At 45.1% G+C, this 13,022-nt stretch overlaps 1 protein-coding gene across 2 annotated transcripts in view; it reads right to left on the minus strand.

Moving 5' to 3' along the window:
* The window catches only part of CHRM3 (cholinergic receptor muscarinic 3), an 819,103-nt gene that overhangs the window by 337,250 nt on the left and 468,831 nt on the right, over nt 1-13,022 (minus strand). For both annotated transcript variants that reach the window (XM_030196388.1, XM_030196387.1), the window contains one exon: nt 5,378-5,483. The gene's annotated coding sequence lies outside the window, so the exon portion shown is untranslated. The remainder of the gene's footprint in view (nt 1-5,377; nt 5,484-13,022) is intronic.

Consider the following 13,022-nt stretch of genomic DNA (forward strand, 5'->3'; position numbering starts at 1 on the left):
GGTAGGTGTTTCATTATGCAGTTGGGGTATCTGTTGTGCTGCAGTACACTTGTGTTATAGAAGTTGGGGTCAGGGTGAGGGAGGTGAGGAGTGGGGGGCAGGAGGAGGGAGGTAGGTGGGGGGGGGGGGGAGTATCTCTGGCTGTCTTTATGTATATTAACAGGCCACCTTTATGATGCTGTTGTGACCTGGTAACCCCTACTCACTAGCTCTCTACCCTTACTCCCTATCCCTACCGTTGTCATTGGGTTTCCTCTTACTTGTCCTGTGTGCCCATATTTATAGAATTAATTGTAAGCTCTATTTGAGTAGTGGTAGTGGTCATGTGTGTTATAGGAGCAAGCAGACAGGGTGGGTGCTGTGTGTGTGTGTGAGCACCCCCAATATTGAGGAAAGATCATGTAGCTGTGCAGGGAGGAGTGTTGGTCACTGGGCTTAGCACCCCCAATACTACTTTCCAGTTGGCTCCTATGGGTGTGTGTAGGTTACTACTGTGGCAGAACTCTGGGGGCCGTCCTTCCCTACTACTCCCTCCTATTTTCCCATTACCAAACTGTGCCTAGTTCCTCCTGTGACCTCTGTGCTCTACTGAGTGTGGGCCACATGCATTCAACTGAAGGAGCCTGTAATGGGGGTCATAAAGCAGTTCTATGCAGTTTAGCAAGTCAGTAGTAACACAACACATGCTGCAATGTTGTTCATTTTAACAATTATACAACTAACAGCTTGAGCACAACGCTGTGAGTGGTGTCCTTCTCTTGGCTGCTCATCCACCACCTCTACCCAGCTGCCTGCGGGCCTCTCTCTTTCGTACCCGTGTCAATTCCATTCCTCCTCACCATCTCTTTGCTGGGTCATCAGGTTGGGGGACATACCAATGTATATGAATGCTGAAAGACAAAAGTGGGTTATTTGCACCAACACTATTCCTCACTCTTGTGCTATACAGGTGAAGACTCAGAGGAGGCTGGCCCTAGTGGCCTGCAAGGCCAACGCCCTACACCATCTGTCCAGCCTCAACCTCCACAGCCTGCAGCACCAGCAGTCCAGCCTCCACCACCTGCACCAGCTGTGCATCCTCCGCGTCCACCACCACCTGCACCAGCTGTCCAGCCTCTACCACCACCAGCTGTCCAGCCTCTGCCACCACCACCACCACCACCACCTGCACCAGCTGTCCAGCCTCTGCCACCACCACCACCACCTGCACCAGCTGTCCAGCCTCTGCCACCACCACCACCAGCTGCACAGCCTCTGCCACCACCACCACCACCACCACCACCTGCACCAGCAGAGGCTGCACCTCCAGCACCGGAGGACTTTGGTGAGGAGGAGGAGGGCCCAGCTCCCCGCCAGAGGCCATCCGGCCAAAGGAGGCAACTCCTGCGGCTCGCCACGGAACTACTCCGCCACAACGTGCGCTTGGAGGAGTACCGCCAGCAGAAACTGGAGCTGCAGCGCCAAGCACTGGAGGCACAGCAGCGAGCACACCAGGAACTCCTCCAGGCGCAACGTGAAGGCCACCAGGAGGTGCTCCAGCAACTGAGACGGCTGGAGCAGAGCATCCAACACCTGCGCCCTCAGGGCACCGTGCCTACTCCAGCCCCCATGCTGCTGGAGCAGCCCCTGCCATCAACATCCTCCTCCTCCACTGACCACCAGCAACCACCAGCTAAGAGGTGGGCATTGCGATCCTCAGCCTCTGCACCCACTCCTGCAGCACCCGCCAAATCTGCTGCTCCCATTCTGGGTCCTGTGGCCAGACCACTAGAACCAAGAAGGTGGCCCGATTTCCACGGTGCAGCCGAAGCCGCAGGCTGCCGTGGGGATAGGGAAGAGGACACTGGGAGCAGCAGCTCAGAAGAGACTTCCCATGCAGCACCAGCTGCAAAGGAAGGGCGTGGGAGGGGTAGGAGGGGACGGGGGAAGGGAAGGGGAAAATGATGGGACATGCTGTAGGGTGAGGGTTGGTGGGAGGGGGGTGGGTGTGGGAGGGGGGTGGTGGGGGTGGTGGTGGTGGGCTTGAACAAACACATATGCACTGTATGTAAAAAATAAATGTTCACTTACATTCACCTAAAACTTGTTTCAATGAGTCTTTGTCTTGCTCTTACGCCAAGCTGGTAGGCATTGAGCTCTGCTCTGTGGGCTGGGGGTGGAGGGGGCTCCTCTTCCAGCTCATCTGGGGCCTCTTCTGGTGGTGGCTGTGGCTCCTCTGGGAGAGGCTGTCCTCTGCGCTGGGCCAAATTGTGTAACATACAGCACGCCACAAAGATCTTGGCCACCTTTTCTGGACTGTAGAGCAGCTCTCCTCCAGACCGGTCCAGACAGCGGAAGCGGTTTTTCAATAAACCAAAGGTGCGCTCAATGATCCCCCGGGTGCTGCGATGTTTCCTGTTGTAGGTTTCTTCTGGCCCTGGTTGTGGGTGGATCAGGGGGGTCATAAGCCATGTCCTCTGCGGGTAGCCTCGGTCACCTTTGCAGAAAAGCAGAATGAGATAGATGAGTGTGTATCGCTTGGAGCAGGTACAGGGCGGGCGGGGGGATTTGGATAGTGGGTTGTGGTGGAGGAAGCCAGGGCGGAGGGTTGCCCAGTGGAGGAGGTCTAGTATGGGTGGTACATGCATGTTGCACTTACCTAGTAGCCATCCACCAATGAACTCCCCTCGCTGGAACCTGCGGAAGATGCCCGAGTGCTGTAGGATGTAGGCATCGTGGCTGGAGCCGGGGTACCTGGCACACACGTCTAATATCTCCCCCTGGGCATCACATACAACTTGCATGTTCATAGAATGAAATGCCTTCCTATTTCTGTAGGTGGCTTCGTGTGCCCGGGGGGGTCTGAGGGCTACGTGTGTGCAGTCTATCACACCGATGACCGAGGGGAATCTAGCAACAGCATAGAAGGCGGCCATGTTGTTGTGCAGGGCCTGGGGGGTGGTGGGGAAAGTGATGTAGTGTGAGGTGTGAGTTATGAAGGCATCCAGGAACTGGGTGAGACAGTGTGAAATAGAAGCCTGGGTGAGGCCTGTGTTAGCAGCTAATACGGATTGAAAACTGCCAGTGGCCAGGACAGAGAGAGCGGAAGTGATTTTGAGGTGGGCAGGGATGGGGTTATTCCTACGTGTCTGGGGCTGAAGGAGGGGTGTCAGCTGCTCACACAGCTGACGAATAGTGGCCCTATCAAACCTGAACCTTGTTAGACACTGCTGGTCAGTGAGTTGTAGGAAGGTGGTGCGGGGCCTAAACACTCGGGGCCGTGAATACCTCCTGCGGTGGGTGGCCTCTTCGTGTAGCATGTATGCCACAAGTGCATTAAGTGCATCCATATCCCCACCACCAGTGCAAGTATTAGGACTAGTAGTCAAACAGCAACACACACAGATCTGTCACTTCCAGCCACCACGCCCTCTGGCCACTCACTCGCCAAACAGTACAGGCACACAGAGACAAACGGAGGTCAGGGAATAGAGTATACACGTGGGAAGAGTGAATGGGGAGGGATAGGGGGAGGGGAAGGGGGCGATGGAGCAAAGGAGTAGGAGTAAGGAACGGTGAAAGGGTATGACACAAAAAGAGGCAGGGCACACAGACGACCGTCACAGGTACTCAACACGCTCGGCTTTCTCTCTGCAACCACCACTTCAGCTCTTCCACCAACAATATCGCCACTCTCCAACTACACACAATCGCTAATGGGTCTAAAGACGCTTTCCCCCTTGCTCTGGTCGCTTTTATTTCGGGTCCATCATATTACGCCCATCTTCCCGCTCAACCAGAGCCATTTCGCTATTCGTTATACGTTGTACCCGTCCACGTCGTATCACCGCCCCTAACACGCCCCCGACACGCCTCTTATTTGGGCGTTTTTACGTCCACATACGAGCGACACGGACGCACTGAAACATTGCTTTCGATTATATGGATTTACTCGTTTTTGTGAGATTAACGTCCATCTCCCGATTTAGGTCGGAACTTGGGCGTTTTTCTCGTTCGATTATAAGCAGGATAGTATTCTCTAAGTTACACACGTTACATGGCAACATACCCACGGCCCGGCCATGATCCACCCACGTGTAAGCCCTTTAGCAATTACACACTGTAGCATTTACGCAACTAATTTACAGAATACTATGTACTGTATTTGCACAATTAAATGCTAATAAAACTGCTACTTACACAAGCAAGACTCATGTAACTGCACGTGCCCAGATAAATAATTCTCCTGACAGATTTTTGACCCACCCAGGCCATGCCCAAACCATGTGTACATATTCCCTCTGATTCTATAAATGTCGCCAAAAATTGTACGTGCAAATTTAGGGTTTTCCCACTTTGCACGCACAATTTAATACAGTAATGAGCAAATTAGTGCCAATAATTGGCTTTTTAACAAGCAATTATTGGAACTAATTATATTTAATTGGGACTTAGTGTGTAAAGTTAGGCATGGGATCCATGCCTAACATTTAAGCATGGCCTGAAAAAGGGGGTGTGGAAGTGGGAGGGCCACAAGTATTTCGGGATGGATTGGGGACATGGTTTTGATTTACATGCATAATTCTAGAATAACATACATGTAAATTTAGGCACAGATATTTGCACCACATTTTGGTTTGTGCAAATGACGGCACCTAAATTTATGCCTGACCTCTCTGCTTAAACATTAATTCTATAAACTGCACCTAACTTTAGGCACAGCTTATAGAATGTCGCTCAGGTGGGGTTTTTTCAACGCTGATTTTTTTTAGGCAGCATATATAAAATTTAGCCCATTATGGACATCCATGTGCAAATTGAGTCTTTTCGAAAATCACCATTTACACATGCATATCTCAATTACGATCTCTATGTTCTATGTAAAATGGGGCTCCAAATGTAAGATATATGTTCCCCTCTAATCCTGTGTTCTACTTTTTTAACTTATAGCTGTCTCCTCCATGTCTTAACAGTAGTCCACATTGATAACCTCCTGCTCAGTTGTTGCTGCTCTTTTGCAATGCTGGAAACTCTTTTTACTGCCACTGATGAACAGTGTCTTTGCAACATATTGAACCCTCCTGAGGATCAGAAAACTGGGTTGTAAATCCTCACAGGCATTTTCTTTAACTAGAAGACCAGTCCTAAGATCTTCTTGCTTTCAAAAGACCTTGAATTTAGAATTAAACTTTCTGGGAGCATTGTTTCTAGCTCCACAGCTCTTCTTGTCTTGCAAAACATGTACTAGAATAAAAAGCCATATAAACTGCATTGCATACTCTATAATGTCCATAAAATTCACTACTTTTAGAAAAGGAAAAGCAGATAAAGGTAATATTATTGGTTTTCTTTAGTAAGCCTCAAAAATGAATGACTTAGCTCTTGGTATTTTACATACATAGTCCAGCAGGACATAAATCTGGTTGGTAGGATTCTGCACGCCGTAGTTTCATGAACTCTTCATTTGGAAAAAAGAAATTACTGGTGCTTTCTCAGAATGTAGCCTGCAAAGAGAAAACACAACAAAACAAATATTACAATCAGGCATTAACAGAACACAATCAAGATAGGAAAGATAAGAATGAAGGCATCACAATCAGAAGCCTTCTTTGGTGAACTGGAAAAACAAACTTCTTTGGTGAACTGTGGCATGTTCATATAAATTCTTCATGTGAGAAGGAATGAAAATAACCAGTGGTGTTTTATATCGTTTAACATCAAAATCCACTGCTTATTTCTAAGATACTGCCAAACCACGCAGCTAAACTCTACTTGTATTGTCAATAACAACCAAATATATCCAAGAAAGTAGAGTGCTATGGGAGAATTACTGCGGTGGAGTTTGCAGGCATGGTCTCATATTTCAGTCGTAGCTATGTTAAACTCGTTTACTGCTGGCGTTTTTAATCATAGATACATGCCCACCCTCCTACCACTGTACTCCACTAGCAGCACCACTAATTTCCTTGTGTCACTTTTTATCTTTTTTTTTTATTTTATGTTTTCATCAAATATGCTGCTAGCCTCTGTATTAATGTAACAAACTCTTCACTTATCTGCATGCCATTTGACAGACACACCCCAACAGGAGCCTGTTTTGCCCTCCTGGCTTTTTCAAGGGGAACCTTAACGTGTTGTCACAGGCTGTCAGATGTTAGCTTGTCTATTCTTCATTTTATTTATTTATTTTATTGCATTGCATTTGTATCCCACATTTTCCCACCTATTTGCAGGCTCAATGTGGCTTAGGGAGTCTTGTTATGGCATTAACATTACAGGATTCATTCGTGACACAAGGAAATTAGTGGTGCTGCTATTGGAGTACAGTGCCTGCAAACTCCACCGCAGTAATTCTCCCATAGAACTCTACTTTCTTGGATGTGTTTCTAAGATAAGCAGCATAAAATCTGTTTTACTGTTTTGGGATTGACCACTGGGCTAGATGGAAACGTTTATGTTCCTATGTTCTTAAAATCAGCAAGTGACAATTAACTGTACCCTACTCATATCTTCAAGCAAACGCCCACCATTCTAGGGTCATTAGCCAGGGACAATTTATTCAGGATGTAATTTCAAATGATTATTACCCCAAGGATATCTGTCTAAGGATAATTAACTCCTAGATAAGTAACCCAGTTAGCAAGCACTGAGCCATCACTAATCTGCCAGCATTGACCTGAGAGATATCTGGGGAGCTGAGAGGTGGGAGTACACCAGTTTCAGTAGCAGCAGTTCCAGTTCATCTTCCCTGTGGTCTATGGTGATATCAGATCATGCATCCTTTATCTACCCCATGCTCACCTTTTATCATCTATCACCTTCTTTCACTTTTCCAAACACCTTTTTCTGTCATGCTTTTGAAAACACAGAGGTATCTGTATTGTTTTATAGCAGGCTTGTCTAGGTACAGCCCTCAAGGGCTGCAAGCAGACCAGATTTGTAGGATATCACTAATGAATACCAATACACCTTTCTTTCTTAATGAGTAAATTGATTTCACTTTAGTTACATGTATACGTCATCACTTCAGGAGAACGAGTGAGATATTTTAATATTAGTATGGTGCGTGAATGGTTAGTGTGAGTGTGTATGAGTTTATATGGAATAATTAGCAAGGGGAAGTATAATTTGATCTATCACTTAGAGGATTTTTCAAAAATATTTTGTAAGTGAATAAAGTTGAATAAGAAAATAGCTTATGTAGTTACTTTTTGGGGGAAGTAATGAATACAAATGAGAGAGATCTGCATACAATGGATTTAGTGGCCATGCAAATCTTTCTCATGCATATTCACTTACCATGTATTAAACCCTAGATTCTATATATTGTGCCTAAAGTTGCTTGCCAAATTTTGGGTGTGTGTCCAAGATATTAACGAGCTCTTAACAGCAATAATTGGGCATTAATAACAATTATTGCAGTTAACTGGATTTAATTGGCCGTTGCATGTGCATATTGCTGCGCGTTATTCCATAAAGATCCACACAACTTCTAAGTGCATATCTGAAAAGTGGATATGGCCAGGGGCATGTCAGAGGCATTCCCAAAAGTTGCAGGTGGAATTACAGAATTAGGTTAACCAATGCCTAAGTGGTCCTTTACATAAGTACATAAGTATTGCCATACTGGGAAAGACCAAAGGTCCATCAAGCCCAGCATCCTATTTTCAACAGTGGCCCATCCAGGTCACAAATACCTGGCAAGATCCCAAAAAAGTACAAAATATTTTATACTGCTTATCCCAGAAATAGTAAATTTACCCTAATCCATTTAATAATGGTCTATGGACTTTTCCTTTAGGAAGCCGTCCAAACCTTTTTTAAACTACACTAAGCTAACCGCCTTTACCACATTCCCTGGCAATGAATTCCAGAGTTTAATTACACCAATTCGATCCACTCTATCACTAAGATATAATTTGTACCCCGGTATGATAGTGTCCCACTGGTTATCCTCCTTCCACCAGGTCTCAGAGGTGCCTATTAAACCACGTAGGCACCTATCAGGCTTATTTTTGAAAGAGGATGCCCATCTTTCGCCACAAATCGCAAGATGCGCGCCCTCACAGGGTCGCCCAAAGCGGCATAATCAAAAGCCCTATTTTGGGTGTCCTCAACTGCTTTCCATCTCGGGGACGTGTCGGATGCTTAGCAAAGGCGGGACTGGGGCGTGCCTAAAACATGGGCGTCCTAGATCGATAATGGAAAAAAGAAGGGCGTCCCTGATGAACACTTGGACAACTTTACCTAGTCCTTTTTTTCTTATGACCGAGCCACAAAAATGTGCCCTAATGACCAGATGACCACGGGAAGGAATCGGGGATGACCTCCCCTTACTCCCCCAGTGGTCACTAACCCCCTCCCACCCTAAAAAAATATCTTTAAAAATATTGATTGCCATCCTCAAATGTCATACTCAGGTCCATCACAGCAGTATGCAGGTACCTGGAGCAGTTTTAGTGTGTGCAGTGCACTTTAGGCAGGCGGACCCAGGCCCACCCCCCCTACCTGTTACACTTGTGGTGGTAAATGTGAGCCCTTCAAAACCCACCAGAAACCCACATGTAGGTGCCCCCCTTCACTTCTAAGGGCTATGGTAGTGGTGTACAGTTGTGGGGAGTGGGTTTTGGTGGGGGTTGGGGGGCTCAGCACACAAGGTAAGGGAGCTATGCACCTGGGAGCAATTTCTGAAGTCCACTACAGTGCCCCCTCGGATGCCCTGTTGGTGTCTTGGCATGTCAGGGGGACCAGTGCACTACGAATGCTTGCTCCTCCCATGACCAAATGGCTTGGATTTGGTTGTTTCTGAGATGGGCGTCCTTGGTTTTCATTATCGCCAAAAATTGGGGATGACCATCTCTAAGGATGACCATCTTTAAGGTCAACCTAAATTTCGTGATTTGGCTGTCTCTGACCATATTATCGAAACAAAAGATGGACGCCCATCTTGTTTTGATAATACGGGTTTCCCTGCCCCTTTGCCGGAATATCCTGCGAGGACATTCTCAGGAAAACATGGGCACCCCTTTTCGATTATGCCCCTCTATGCGCGTCCAATGCATGCCAAATTGGAGTTACCGCTCGGTTACCGTGTGGCCCTTATGGCAATTTCATTTTTGACGCTTGTCCACTATGTGCAGCCAGAAAAGAATTTTTATTTTCTGGCGCGCGGTAGAACCCAGGCAGTAGTCATTCTACACGTGCAGACGATTACCACATGGTTAACGCGTGAGACCTTACCGCTAAGTCAATGACTGGCGGTAAGGTCTCAGACTCAAATTGGTTGCGCCAAATTTTTATTTTGCCGCACGTCCATTTTTGGCAAAAATTTTAAAAAGGCCTTTTATATAGGCGCGTCTAAAATACGCACCTACACTACCGCAGTCCATTTTTCGGCACACCTTAGTAAAAGGGACCCTAAGTTTTATTTACACCTGCATTTATCAGGCCTAAGTTCCATGCCCAACAGTTAGGCGCACAGTTCATAAAGTGTGCATGCCTTTTATAGAATCACACGTAGTGCAGAATTTTGAGTGCCATGTACTCAATCCCCTCCTAACTGGCTAACACAGCTAATGTGAGGCCACTTGCCGCCTCCTAAATAAGTAACATTAACATACAGCCTGCAATAAAAATAGCGGGAATGCTCACAAATTTGAAGCTATTGTACTGTAAAATCCCATGTTAATCTACGGTAATTACAAATTTTAGCGCATTTCAGTAAATTGCATTTTCGTTTGGTATGAGCATGAAATAATACCCCAACTATAATACATGTAGGAAGCAAATTTTAACAAAGCTTTCAGGGGCTGGCCCTATGGTTAACTGGCAGATGCTGTGTGCTGTGATGTGGAGAGCTTAGGTTTGCCTTCAAGGTCATCATGTGTAACCTCTGAAGGGAGCATTCCATAATAAGGTTTTAGAGACGATTATAGTTTGTGGCCCTGGGTTGAAGACTTTGATTGAGGGACCCTTTAACAAAGGCATGCTGAAAAATAGCCTGCGGTAATGTTGGTGTGTGTTTTGAGTGCACCTGTAAAAAATGCCTTTTGCCAAAAATGGATGTGCGGCAAAATGAAAAATGTCACGCATCCATTCTGGGTCTGAGACCTTACCGCCAGCCATTGACCTAGCAGTAAAGTCTCATGCGGTAACCAGGTGGGTAGAATGCAGATTACCACCCATGCTCCAGAAAATAAAAATATTTTCCGCTGCGCATAGTGTACACGTCAGAAATGAAATTAACGCAAGGGCCACATGGTAGCCAGGTGGTAACTCAAAATTGACATGCATTGGGTGCGCGTAGGCGCCTACGTAGCTTAGTAAAAGGGCCCCTGAGTCAGCTGGGCTGAGTTAGGGGGGGGGGGGGAATTTCAAACATGGAAAATAAAATCCAACGCAGCTATCAATGAATGGGTTAATGGGGGTTCGGAAAGTTAGGAGATATCAGGAAAACTGAGGGGAGGGGGGTTCAGCACTCAGGGGAAAGTTATCAATGTGGGCTACCATAAAGATGTATTATTTTACCATAAGGCATGCTGTTTTAGCACAGCGTCCCATTTTATGCAACGAGAGCCTGTGGTAAAATAGCATGGCTTGTGGTAAAATAAACTTTCTTGTTAGCTCACATTGATAACTTCCCCTGTCAGTAGGAGACCTTTTATTTTGCTTCCACAAATAGAAGGGAAAAAAATGAAGGTGTTTTGTTTCACTTGAAAACAAAAAGAATCAAGTGTTTCCATTGTCTAAAGCAGAATGTATTTTCTGGTAACTCAAGGGCATGCATTACTATCTTCAGAGAAAGCATCTTCTAGCTACGATGAAAGACTCAGGGATGAAATGCCACTACTGACTCCAGATCATCTGCTTTGTCTCTGCAAAAAAGGAATAATTCATGTGATTTATATTTCTTGAAATAGATATTCTGGAACAGGGCTTCTTAACCTAGTCCTCAGGCCACACCAAATCCCATCGGTTTTTCAGGACATCTACAATGAATATGCATGAGACAGATTGACATACACTTCCTCCTTGATAGGCAAATCTATCTCATGCATCCAGAAAACTCGATGGGACTTGGTGTGCCCTGAGGACTGGGTTGAGAAGGCCTATTCTAGAAAGCTAATTTAATTTAAACATGTCAAAGGTAGGGATACGTTCCAGAGGAAAAGTCCATAAACATTAATAATGGAAGACCTGAGGAAAGTCTCTGCTTATTCTTGATGTCAGTAGCATGGAATCTTACTACTTTAGAGGATTCTGTCAGGCATTTGCCACCTGGATTGACCACTATTAGAAGCAGGGTACTGGGCAAGATGACCCCTTTGGTTTGACCTAGTATACCAATTTTTGTGTGCTTAAACCAAGTCCCAACATTTTATTTGGTTGTATGTACATGGCCCTCCTATTAGAAATATAATTATAAGCATTAAAATCATCCCAAATTCAACAACAATTTAAGGGGGCTGATGTTATCTTCCATAAGACCCATTTAATTCCTATGAGCTCTACTACAGATAACATGAACCACTCTTTAGTAAAAGACTGCCTAAATGTATATATAAATATAACCCTCAATGGCAACAATTAAAAAGCTATAAAAATCTCTCTCTCTCTCTCTCTCTCTATATATATATATATCTATAAATGGGAAATAACGGCTTAAATATAAGATGCAAAAATATCAAGCATTAATCTCTTCTAGCTCATTGCTGTTTCGTTTCTGTATAATGGAAACATGCTGACCCATAAAAAGAGTAAAACAGTCTCAGCAAAACACCGACTCCATTACCTTCCAAATGTGTCCACTTCTCTGCAACAATGGTCCTCAACAGTGAAATCTGCAGTTTTTTAATTTCTCAAACCATGTTTTGTCAGCAGTAGAGACAGATTTATTAGAGAAAAGACTATTGTGTGTCCCAACCAAACCTTTTGATTTTTTTTCATTCCCACATGCTACTTAAGGGGCCCGTTTACAAAGCAACGGTAAGTCAAATGCGGGCTTACTGTTTGTTACAAGGGAAGTACTGCCGGACTACTGCAGCAGCATGGTGGTAGCTCCTACTCCCAACGCACGCCATTTCCGATGCTACAAAAATATGTTTATTTTTGTAGTGCTGGTATGTACCCGGTGGAAATTGGGCAGTGCCACGTGCTGCCCGGTTATCGCTGGGGTAGTACGGGAGCCCTTACTGCCACCTCAATGAGTGATGATATGTGCTCCCACCCGTAACGGGCACATAGCAAGTGATTTACTTACTGCATATCCATTTCTTAAAAAACAACCCTGCCTTTTACCCGCTGCAGTAAAAGGGGGCCTTGGTGTGCGTAAAAAACACGAGTTGATGCCAGAGCAGGCCCACTTTTGCTGCAGCTTCGTAAAAGGACACTTAAATGTTTTTGATGCCTGAAGATTGCTGTGTTCTTTTCTGATGTGGAGAGATGGGGCTCTATTTTCCCATATAAATCATCATAGATGCCTCAATATTCTGAAGACTAGAGCTTTGAAAGCTTTGGTCCAAAAAGAAATGTACAAAAAATGCATTCATTTAAATTATGTTACAATAATTTGTCTAATCAGTTACATTTGGCATTAAAGCTTCTGAGGAAAGATTCTTCTATACTTATAGAGCCTGCAGATAAAGGGGGTGGAATTGTGGTTTGGGGTAGCAAGTTATATGAAAAAGAGGTTAGAAGTCAATTACAAGATATTATCTATTATGAGTTAACAGCAGAATCTATTTTAGAGATTCAAAAACATATTTGCATGTTGCTGGATTATGGTGTTAAACAGGGATTAGTTTTGGAGAGAGATTTCAAGTCCCTGTATGAGGAGTATCCATTACCTCATCTTTTATGTGGTGCCAAAGGCACATAAATTTAGTACAAATCCTCCGGGACATCCCATAGTGGATGGGTTTAGATCCATCTTGGAACCTCACACCAGTTTATATCAATCAATTGTTATGACCATCAGTTATAGAAGGAAGATCTGACATTAAACTGTTATCTACCACTTCTGATGTGCAGCAAAATTGGGCTCT

Source organism: Microcaecilia unicolor, chromosome 3 (genome assembly GCF_901765095.1).
Source record: "Microcaecilia unicolor chromosome 3, aMicUni1.1, whole genome shotgun sequence".
Taxonomy (NCBI): Eukaryota; Metazoa; Chordata; class Amphibia; order Gymnophiona; family Siphonopidae; genus Microcaecilia; species Microcaecilia unicolor.